Source organism: Euprymna scolopes, chromosome 30 (genome assembly GCF_053919585.1).
Source record: "Euprymna scolopes isolate OS-2025 chromosome 30, ASM5391958v1, whole genome shotgun sequence".
NCBI lineage: Eukaryota > Metazoa > Mollusca > Cephalopoda > Sepiida > Sepiolidae > Euprymna > Euprymna scolopes.
Window position 1 is genome coordinate 14,953,340 of NC_136511.1, and position 11,338 is coordinate 14,964,677.

The following is an 11,338-nucleotide window of genomic DNA, read 5'->3' on the forward strand; positions in this document are numbered from 1 at the left end:
GCGGAGACTTTACAGTAAAGACTTTATAAATAAACCGTCCTTTTAGACCGTCGTTTTTTAATGCCGTTCGTTTTTTTTTTTTATTATTATTTTCTTTTAGAGTAGAGCGCGCAAATATGGCCTTTTAACTTTGATAAATTTGTAACAATTTGTTCAAAATGGCGTCTACGTTTAAAATAGCGTTTTGTCTTTTATTACCGCATTGAAGGTATTATTGTCGACTTGCACACCTGCCGATTCAATTGAACTAGCTTTTCCTTTTTTTTTTTTTTTTTTTTTTTACTTTCGTCGTCATCTTGTTTATTTGTTTCGGAATTTTGGTAACATTTTATTAATCTTTTTAAGAAATTTATTTTAATTTTTAATTTTATTTAATTTTATTTTCTTTTGATTCATTTTATTTTGTCAGCGCGTGTTATTTCGATTCTAATTTATCCAGTTATCAAATATCATTCTTTTGTTAGACGTTTAAGTCTTATTACCTCCATCATCATATTAGTTTTGGATTTTTTTTTTTAAATTGTATTCATCTTTTAATTGTTTTTAATGTTTACTTTTTTAGCATTTTATTTTATTTATTTCATTTTTGTCAGCGCAGTTCTAATTCATCCGGGTAGCAAATAGAATTATTTTCTTAATTTTTTTAACGCCGTTTTATAACATTTGATCTCAACAACTTACCGCCCCATTTCACACACACACACACACACACACACACACACACACACACACACACACATGTATATATAAACATATATACTAGCAAAAGTACCCGTCGTTGACTGGGTTCAAAAACAGCCTACAAAAAATGGACTCTGATTTATGAAAGTATGATAGCTTATGAAAAGGAAGGGTTGTAAATTTGGAGGTATCAAACCAAAGCAAAATATGATGAAAGTAAAAATAAAATAGATAAACACCATAATTTATTATACCATACCTGTTCACACTGAAGCACTTATCACAATATTCTGTGGATCTATATTAAAAACCCTTGTTAAACTTTGTAACATATTTCCATTCTATGGAGGTCAAGCACGAACGAACACCCAATAATTTTATTATACCATATTTCTTCAAACTGAAACATAATTATCAAAGTATACTTACGCAGATAGATATGAAAAGTCTTTATTAAAGTATGTGCCTATTTCCATTCCATTGAGGTCATGCGCGAACGCAGACCCCACAATTTTATTATACCATCCCCATTTAAGTTAAAACATACTAATCAAAGTATTATTATGTACATCTTTATCAAAACCACTTGTAAACGTTTTTTTTTTTTTTAATTTTTTAATTTTTTATTTCTATACTTTGTGGACCAGGCACGAATGCAGACCCCACAATATTTATGAACTACCGTTAAGCCAGATTAAACATACCCATTCCTGTGTCTCGATACATCTTCTATCATTATATATAATCAGTTTTTTTTTTAAATAGTCAACCATATAGAAGCCTATTCGTGACCCCCCCCACACACACACATTCAGCTTTATATTATAGATATATGCAGTTTTTTATAATCTTATTTATTCTTGCGGTGAACTTCTGGTTCATTCTTTTGAAAGTCAATTTAATAAGATTGCATTTACAAGCGTAATATTTCGCGGCCATTTTAATTTTTGCTTCCTTTTTTTTCTCATTTCGTTTTCACATTGCGCTGACTTGTGTATAATCGTTTGTGTGTACATATATGCATCTGTGGGTTATTCTCACTGTGTCTATGAATTCACACGTTTATATGTGTGCGTATGTTAGATATTGATCCGGCTGGTCGACGATTATTATGATTATGCAAGCCAAAAAGTTTTGTCAGCCAAAATATGTTTTAGAACAATTAAAATGTTCAGATATTTATCCACATTAATTCAGGAATATAACTCAAAAATATAATCATAACAATTTAGTCGATTACTGAGAAATAATGACATGTAAAAACATCAGGTGATTATCTTAGTAACGTATACGAATTACGTCATTTAGAGAGGAAGATGGTCTTTTAGAAATACGTAGAAAGTAGTTGTTGTTTTTAGAGATTGAAAGAGACAGATAAAGAGTTGAGGAGCTGACCGTTCATAATGGCTCGAAGCACCCTGGGAAGCGAGGGATCCCATGCTAATCAAATGTAAAAATCTAGGATCAGGGTTGCAACATACAATCCGAAATAAAAAAGTTGCCGAAAATAAAACGCAAGGCTATGTTTTTCTTAGAATGGATTTCCACAGCAGCTTTTCCGTCAAGACAAAGCGAAAGATATCCCGATATGTTTTCCGATTGGCTAGATGTTGAAACCCCAAAGTGTTATTCGTCCTTTGTGTCATAATGATAGTGTGTATATTATTGTGTCATCATGACCTGTATTTAAATGGACATACACACGCAACAAACTCCAGATCAGATAATCACAATGTTAGGCGGTCTTGGATACAAGTCTACAGGGTAGACGATAAATTTATCGTCCTAAAGAAAACAACACTACAGCTTAATTTTGAAACTTTTATTGAAAAAAATCAATTCATGTAACTTGGTTGGTTGGTTGCTTTTGATTTACGACATATCAACCCTTTTCGGGTTATTTAATGCCGAATCCAAAGATTTTGAAGAAAAAATTTTTTAATAGAATATATTTGTTGTTTTCACGTCGGTTTCTATTTAACCCATAGTTGGAACCCTAACAGGTACTACCACTTCGGGTCAGAGTGGACCTGGGAGCAATGGTAATTAAAGGGTGGCTCCACACTCCCCAAAGCCCACGAGCTGGGTCTCACCACTGGATATAGTTTAAGGTCATATCCAGGACCCCCATTGAGGGACTTTTACCCTCTGCAGGGGGGGGCAGTCGGCGTATTCTAATGCCCCACCCACAGGGCCGTCATGTAACTTGATTATGTAGTAGAGCTGACTTCTATTCAATGTAACCGCCTTCAGCATCAAAATGAACAGATACAGCAGGAATTGAAATGCACCCTAATTGTTACAGCTAGTGGTTTCCAAAAATGCAATCTGGACGTGGCGACACTTCAGAACAACGACGAGCAATTAAATTCTGTTTTAAACTTGGAAAAAGGCCACAAAAGACTGCTTTTTGTGCCATTTTGTGAGTGGCATCAGAGATTCAAGGAAGGCAGGCAGTCTGTGAGAGATGAGTAAGGAAGCCAGAACACCACAGGTTATTAGCCAAATAAAGAATTTCATGGATAAGAACCGTCGTGTGTCTATAGAGACAATAAGTGCCCAGTTTTATGCCAGTATATGAACTGTACACGCAATTATTCGTGAGGAACTGAAAATGCGGAAGATTTGCGCGAAATCTTTCCCAAAAGTGCTCAGAGAAGATCACAGACTATTTGACCAAGATTGATATTCCTCACCCTCCGTATAGTTCAGACCTTGCTCCTTGTGACTTTTGGTTATTCCCTAAGCTCAAGGAAACCCTTAGATGCTGTCATTATGAGACAATTGAGGAGATATAGAGAGGCTGTGACTAGAGTTACTGACACGCTTGCAAAAGAGGACTTCCATGGGGCCTTCCAGAACTTGTTTCAAAGTACATTGCAGCAGAAGGAAAATTTTTTTTACATGGAAGTCATCACTTATCAAGGCCCGGAGGCCACTCGAGGATAAGGGTTATTTCGTGTACCGTAATCAATGGGACAATATCGTAGTAATCGTTAGTAATGGAGATCTGATAAAGTGTCTTACTTAAGGGGGCGGTTCAACAGGAATTTGTTTATGTTGGACTTGAAGACATCCAAGTTGTAGTCAGGTGGGAAACAGGACAAACGGAAGAGAGTTCCAGATATTACTTCGAAGGGAACTAAAGTGCCATGTGTGTACTGTCAATAAAAGTGGCCAATAGTAAAAAAAAGGGTCTTGAAACTTATTGAAGGCACCTCTGACCTCAAGTTACTGCATTTTGCTTGATACTACACAGAACAAAAGATAACAAAAACACAATAAACATCCAATAAAACATAGTTAAATGCTCAAGTGCTACTTCGTGTCTACCGTAGTAGTTACTCAATGAAGAGAATCTTGCTTATCCATACGGAAATCTATTTATTTCATACTAGCGGGGGTACCCGGCACTGCCCGAGTGTTTGTTTCCGGGACGGGGGGGGCAGAGTTTTAAAAAATGTTATGGTAGGTAAGTAGGAAGGATCAAACCCGGAGTCATGAGTAAAAGTAGGAAAATAAAGTGTGAAAAAAAACAAACATCTGCAACGTTAACAGTTCGGCCACCAAGAAAAGTCCATTCCAGTTGTTTAGGAAAAAAAAAAAAACGACTACGGTAGGTCGGCGCGAACGTGAAAATATAATGTGAATTGTCCAGCACGCTAACCACTACGCCACAGAGCACTGCAGCTTAGTTTAGTGATTTTTAATAACTTCACATGAAAGAACTACGAAGCCAAACCGGTGTTCTCTTCTCAACTGTTCCTTGTGAACGATCCCCAAACGGTGTTAAGTGGTGGCAGGGGGAGGAGGAATTTATTAGAGAGAAAATATTTTACCACTTCCATTGATCTTAACCGATTTTGGCCGTAACTTCTCAGCAGAAAAAGTATAGAAATCTAAGATTATCGAGGAATTTGAGAAATAATAAGCCTATAACACACCTCAGATATTGTTCTGCCGTTTGTGCATATTATATTTGCATGAAATATCTATCTTGATTTTTAATCCTATTAAGGTCAAAATCCGACGGGAAAAAATGAGTTCATTTTATTTATATAGAGATAAGAAATCAAACATTATTTACAAGATTTCTGAGAAATTATTTACTGAAGTCAAATGTAGCACATCAAGCAATTAGTTCCGGGCTTGACATATAGATGGCGCCACTAATATAAAATCAATTTTTATGAAGTACTAACCAAGATATGTGAACGTATTTGAAAGCAAATGAAAAAAATATCAATAATTTGTATTGATTTAGTATCATTTAGAAAAACCAATCACATACCCGTGCTCTCATAAAGAAATTATTTTAACACGATGTAGGGCTTAACAGAGCTGAGGGGGGGGGAGATAACAAAGTATCAAGTACTTCTGTATGATATGAAACGAAATTGGAAATTAAAAGAGGTTTTAATTATACCAATCGTCATAGGAGCAATTGGGCTTATGAAAAAGAACTTTACAAAGTACTTAGCAAGCATACCCGGTGAACCAAGTGCAAGTGAAATACAAACAATTGCACTGAAAGGGACAGCTAGAATCATAAAAAGATCTCTTGGTAGGACTCACTAAAATAGGGGTAACTGTTAGACATCTGGTTAGATGTCCCACACCCTAGAAGAAAAAGATGAAGAAAATGAAAAAAAGGAAGAGAAATACACAGAAGTTTTATTTAAAAGACTGATTGATTCTTATTGATCGATCAACGTATTATCCTCATCATTGTTGTTTTTATTCCAATGAGCAGATACAACGAATGACGTAAGCATGTTTAAGTTCGGTTGTATGAGATCATCCTCTAAGGCATTGCCTTTTCAATAGAGACGAGCTACATTACCAGTAGCTTATTTCGTGATTGAAAACATCTAACCTGGCCCTATTGTGTAACACTGTACCGCTGTCCGGGAAGCAACACGTGTTGTATATAGTTTCAGTCGCAAAGGAGACCAAGTCAAAGAATAGGAAATAACTCCAACTGGTTTAATGTTATTGGCGGGGGGGGGGATCATTTGAAATGAGGTTTCATAAATGGTGTACTCATTTTTTGAGAAATGTTTTCCTTATCTTAACGCGAAAAACGAGGATAACATTCGACAAAAATAGAACTCACTTGTTCTTTGTAGCAATGAGGATAATCTTGATTATTTACACGGAAACCTATTTATCTCATATAAGTACCAAGCATTTGTTATAGGCCACAAACCAAGATTTCTGAGAAATTACTGAAGTCAAATGTGATACATCAAGCAATAAGTTCCGGGCCTGACATATAGGTTTGGTTTGGTTGGTTATTTTTGTTTTACGGCATATCAACCCTTTTCAGGTTATGAAATGCCGAATCCAAAGATTTTGAAGAAAATTTTTTAAATAGAATATAGTTGTTGTTTTCAAGTCGGTTTCTATTCAACCCATAGTTGGGACCCTAACAGGTACTACCACTCCGGGTCAGAGTGAACCTGGGAGCAATGGTAATTAAGGGGTGGCTCCACACTCCCCAAAGCCCACAAGCTAAGGCCTTACCACTGGATATAGTTTAAGGTCATATCCAGGACCGCCTGACATATAGATGGTGCCAGTAATGATATAAAATCATATTAGAAACTAAGACAGGAGAAAACTGATTTACTAAAAAGACATAAACTTGTTAGAGAAACATCGGAAACATTTTTTTGTTTGTTTTGCTCATTAAAATTATAATTTATTTTGTGATAAAAAAACACCCTGCTGATTTGACTATCTGTCTAATGAAAAGTTGACACAAAATAACATTCACTGTCGCTGTAATTTCAAACAATGAGGTGAGAAATATATTTATTTCAATGCTTTTTTTTAACCGTTAACGCTTAGAATGGTATATGGTACTCTTTTAAAAATATCTTATTACTAGTGAAAAGAACCGTAATTGTTATGTTAGATTTGAAAGTGAATGAATTGTTTTTTTAGTAAGTTTCTGTTCTATTTCTGATTTTTAGTAAGTTTCTGTTCTATTTCTGATTTTTAGTAAGTTTCTGTTCTATTTCTGATTTTTAGTAAGTTTCTGTTCTATTTCTGATTTTTAGTAAGTTTCCGTTCTATTTCTGATTTTAGTAAGTTTCTGTTCTATTTCTGATTTTTAGTAAGTTTCTGTTCTATTTCTGATTTTTAGTAGGTTTCTGTTCTATTTCTGATTTTTAGTAAGTTTCTGTTCTATTTATGATTTTTAGTAAGTTTCTGTTCTATTTCTGATTTTTAGTAAGTTTCTGTTCTATTTCTGTTTTTTAGTAAGTTTCTGTTCTATTTCTGATTTTAGTAAGTTTCTGTTCTATTTCTGATTTTTAGTAAGTTTCTGTTCTATTTCTGATTTTTAGTAAGTTTCTGTTCTATTTCTGTTTTTTAGTAAGTTTCTGTTCTATTTCTGATTTTTAGTAAGTTTCTGTTCTATTTCTGTTTTTTAGTAAGTTTCTGTTCTATTTCTGTTTTTTAGTAAGTTTCTGTTCTATTTCTGTTTTTTAGTAAGTTTCTGTTCTATTTCTGTTTTTTAGTAAGTTTCTGTTCTATTTCTGATTTTTAGTAAGTTTCTGTTCTATTTCTGATTTTTAGTAAGTTTCTGTTCTATTTCTGATTTTTAGTAAGTTTCTGTTCTATTTCTGATTTTTAGTAAGTTTCTGTTCTATTTCTGTTTTTTAGTAAGTTTCTGTTCTATTTCTGTTTTTTAGTAAGTTTCTGTTCTATTTCTGTTTTTTAATAAGTTTCTGTTCTATTTCTGATTTTTAGTAAGTTTCTGTTCTATTTCTGTTTTTTAGTAAGTTTCTATTCTATTTCTGATTTTTAGTAAGTTTCTGTTCTATTTCTGATTTTTAGTAAGTTTCTGTTCTATTTCTGATTTTTAGTAAGTTTCTGTTCTATTTCTGTTTTTTAGTAAATTTCTGTTCTATTTCTGTTTTTTAGTAAGTTTCTGTTCTATTTCTGATTTTTAGTAAGTTTCTGTTCTATTTCTGATTTTTAGTAAGTTTCTGTTCTATTTCTGATTTTTAGTAAGTTTCTGTTCTATTTCTGTTTTTTAGTAAGTTTCTGTTCTATTTCTGTTTTTTAGTAAGTTTCTGTTCTATTTCTGTTTTTTAGTAAGTTTCTGTTCTATTTCTGATTTTTAGTAAGTTTCTGTTCTATTTCTGATTTTTAGTAAGTTTCTGTTCTATTTCTGATTTTTAGTAAGTTTCTGTTCTATTTCTGATTTTTAGTAAGTTTCTGTTCTATTTCTGATTTTTAGTAAGTTTCTGTTCTATTTCTGATTTTTAGTAAGTTTCTGTTCTATTTCTGATTTTTAGTAAGTTTCTGTTCTATTTCTGTTTTTTAGTAAGTTTCTGTTCTATTTCTGATTTTTAGTAAGTTTCTGTTCTATTTCTGTTTTTTAGTAAGTTTCTGTTCTATTTCTGATTTTAGTAAGTTTCTGTTCTATTTCTGATTTTTAGTAAGTTTCTGTTCTATTTCTGATTTTTAGTAAGTTTCTGTTCTATTTCTGTTTTTTAGTAAGTTTCTGTTCTATTTCTGTTTTTTTAGTAAGTTTCTGTTCTATTTCTGTTTTTAGTAAGTTTCTGTTCTATTTCTGTTTTTTAGTAAGTTTCTGTTCTATTTCTGATTTTTAGTAAGTTTCTGTTCTATTTCTGATTTTTAGTAAGTTTCTATTCTATTTCTGATTTTTAGTAAGTTTCTGTTCTATTTCTGTTTTTTAGTAAGTTTCTGTTCTATTTCTGTTTTTTAGTAAGTTTCTGTTCTATTTCTGATTTTTAGTAAGTTTCTGTTCTATTTCTGATTTTTAGTAAGTTTCTGTTCTATGTCTGATTTTTAGTAAGTTTCTGTTCTATTTCTGTTTTTTAGTAAGTTTCTGTTCTATTTCTGATTTTTAGTAAGTTTCTGTTCTATTTCTGTTTTTTAGTAAGTTTCTGTTCTATTTCTGTTTTTTAGTAAGTTTCTGTTCTATTTCTGTTTTTTAGTAAGTTTCTGTTCTATTTCTGTTTTTAGTAAGTTTCTGTTCTATTTCTGATTTTTAGTAAGTTTCTGTTCTATTTCTGATTTTTAGTAAGTTTCTGTTCTATTTCTGATTTTTAGTAAGTTTCTGTTCTATGTCTGATTTTTAGTAAGTTTCTGTTCTATTTCTGTTTTTTAGTAAGTTTCTGTTCTATTTCTGATTTTTAGTAAGTTTCTGTTCTATTTCTGTTTTTTAGTAAGTTTCTGTTCTATTTCTGTTTTTTAGTAAGTTTCTGTTCTATTTCTGTTTTTTAGTAAGTTTCTGTTCTATTTCTGTTTTTAGTAAGTTTCTGTTCTATTTCTGATTTTTAGTAAGTTTCTGTTCTATTTCTGTTTTTTAGTAAGTTTCTGTTCTATTTCTGTTTTTTAGTAAGTTTCTGTTCTATTTCTGTTTTTTAGTAAGTTTCTGTTCTATTTCTGTTTTTTAGTAAGTTTCTGTTCTATTTCTGTTTTTAGTAAGTTTCTGTTCTATTTCTGATTTTTAGTAAGTTTCTGTTCTATTTCTGTTTTTTAGTAAGTTTCTGTTCTATTTCTGATTTTTAGTAAGTTTCTGTTCTATTTCTGTTTTTTAGTAAGTTTCTGTTCTATTTCTGTTTTTTAGTAAGTTTCTGTTCTATTTCTGTTTTTTAGTAAGTTTCTGTTCTATTTCTGATTTTTAGTAAGTTTCTGTTCTATTTCTGATTTTTAGTAAGTTTCTGTTCTATTTCTGATTTTTAGTAAGTTTCTTTTCTATTTCTGATTTTTAGTAAGTTTCTGTTCTATTTCTGATTTTTAGTAAGTTTCTGTTCTATTTCTGTTTTTTAGTAAGTTTCTGTTCTATTTCTGTTTTTAGTAAGTTTCTGTTCTATTTCTGATTTTTAGTAAGTTTCTGTTCTATTTCTGTTTTTTAGTAAGTTTCTGTTCTATTTCTGTTTTTTAGTAAGTTTCTGTTCTATTTCTGTTTTTTAGTAAGTTTCTGTTCTATTTCTGTTTTTTAGTAAGTTTCTGTTCTATTTCTGTTTTTAGTAAGTTTCTGTTCTATTTCTGATTTTTAGTAAGTTTCTGTTCTATTTCTGTTTTTTAGTAAGTTTCTGTTCTATTTCTGATTTTTAGTAAGTTTCTGTTCTATTTCTGTTTTTTAGTAAGTTTCTGTTCTATTTCTGTTTTTTAGTAAGTTTCTGTTCTATTTCTGTTTTTTAGTAAGTTTCTGTTCTATTTCTGATTTTTAGTAAGTTTCTGTTCTATTTCTGATTTTTAGTAAGTTTCTGTTCTATTTCTGTTTTTTAGTAAGTTTCTGTTCTATTTCTGATTTTTAGTAAGTTTCTGTTCTATTTCTGTTTTTTAGTAAGTTTCTGTTCTATTTCTGTTTTTTAGTAAGTTTCTGTTCTATTTCTGATTTTTAGTAAGTTTCTGTTCTATTTCTGATTTTTAGTAAGTTTCTGTTCTATTTCTGATTTTTAGTAAGTTTCTGTTCTATTTCTGTTTTTTAGTAAGTTTCTGTTCTATTTCTGTTTTTTAGTAAGTTTCTGTTCTATTTCTGTTTTTTAGTAAGTTTCTGTTCTATTTCTGATTTTTAGTAAGTTTCTGTTCTATTTCTGATTTTTAGTAAGTTTCTGTTCTATTTCTGATTTTTAGTAAGTTTCTGTTCTATTTCTGATTTTTAGTAAGTTTCTGTTCTATTTCTGATTTTTAGTAAGTTTCTGTTCTATTTCTGATTTTTAGTAAGTTTCTGTTCTATTTCTGATTTTTAGTAAGTTTCTGTTCTATTTCTGTTTTTTAGTAAGTTTCTGTTCTATTTCTGATTTTTAGTAAGTTTCTGTTCTATTTCTGTTTTTTAGTAAGTTTCTGTTCTATTTCTGATTTTAGTAAGTTTCTGTTCTATTTCTGATTTTTAGTAAGTTTCTGTTCTATTTCTGATTTTTAGTAAGTTTCTGTTCTATTTCTGTTTTTTAGTAAGTTTCTGTTCTATTTCTGTTTTTTTAGTAAGTTTCTGTTCTATTTCTGTTTTTAGTAAGTTTCTGTTCTATTTCTGTTTTTTAGTAAGTTTCTGTTCTATTTCTGATTTTTAGTAAGTTTCTGTTCTATTTCTGATTTTTAGTAAGTTTCTATTCTATTTCTGATTTTTAGTAAGTTTCTGTTCTATTTCTGTTTTTTAGTAAGTTTCTGTTCTATTTCTGTTTTTTAGTAAGTTTCTGTTCTATTTCTGATTTTTAGTAAGTTTCTGTTCTATTTCTGATTTTTAGTAAGTTTCTGTTCTATGTCTGATTTTTAGTAAGTTTCTGTTCTATTTCTGTTTTTTAGTAAGTTTCTGTTCTATTTCTGATTTTTAGTAAGTTTCTGTTCTATTTCTGTTTTTTAGTAAGTTTCTGTTCTATTTCTGTTTTTTAGTAAGTTTCTGTTCTATTTCTGTTTTTTAGTAAGTTTCTGTTCTATTTCTGTTTTTAGTAAGTTTCTGTTCTATTTCTGATTTTTAGTAAGTTTCTGTTCTATTTCTGATTTTTAGTAAGTTTCTGTTCTATTTCTGATTTTTAGTAAGTTTCTGTTCTATGTCTGATTTTTAGTAAGTTTCTGTTCTATTTCTGTTTTTTAGTAAGTTTCTGTTCTATTTCTGATTTTTAGTAAGTTTCTGTTCTATTTCTGTTTTTTAGTAAGTTTCTGTTCTATTTCT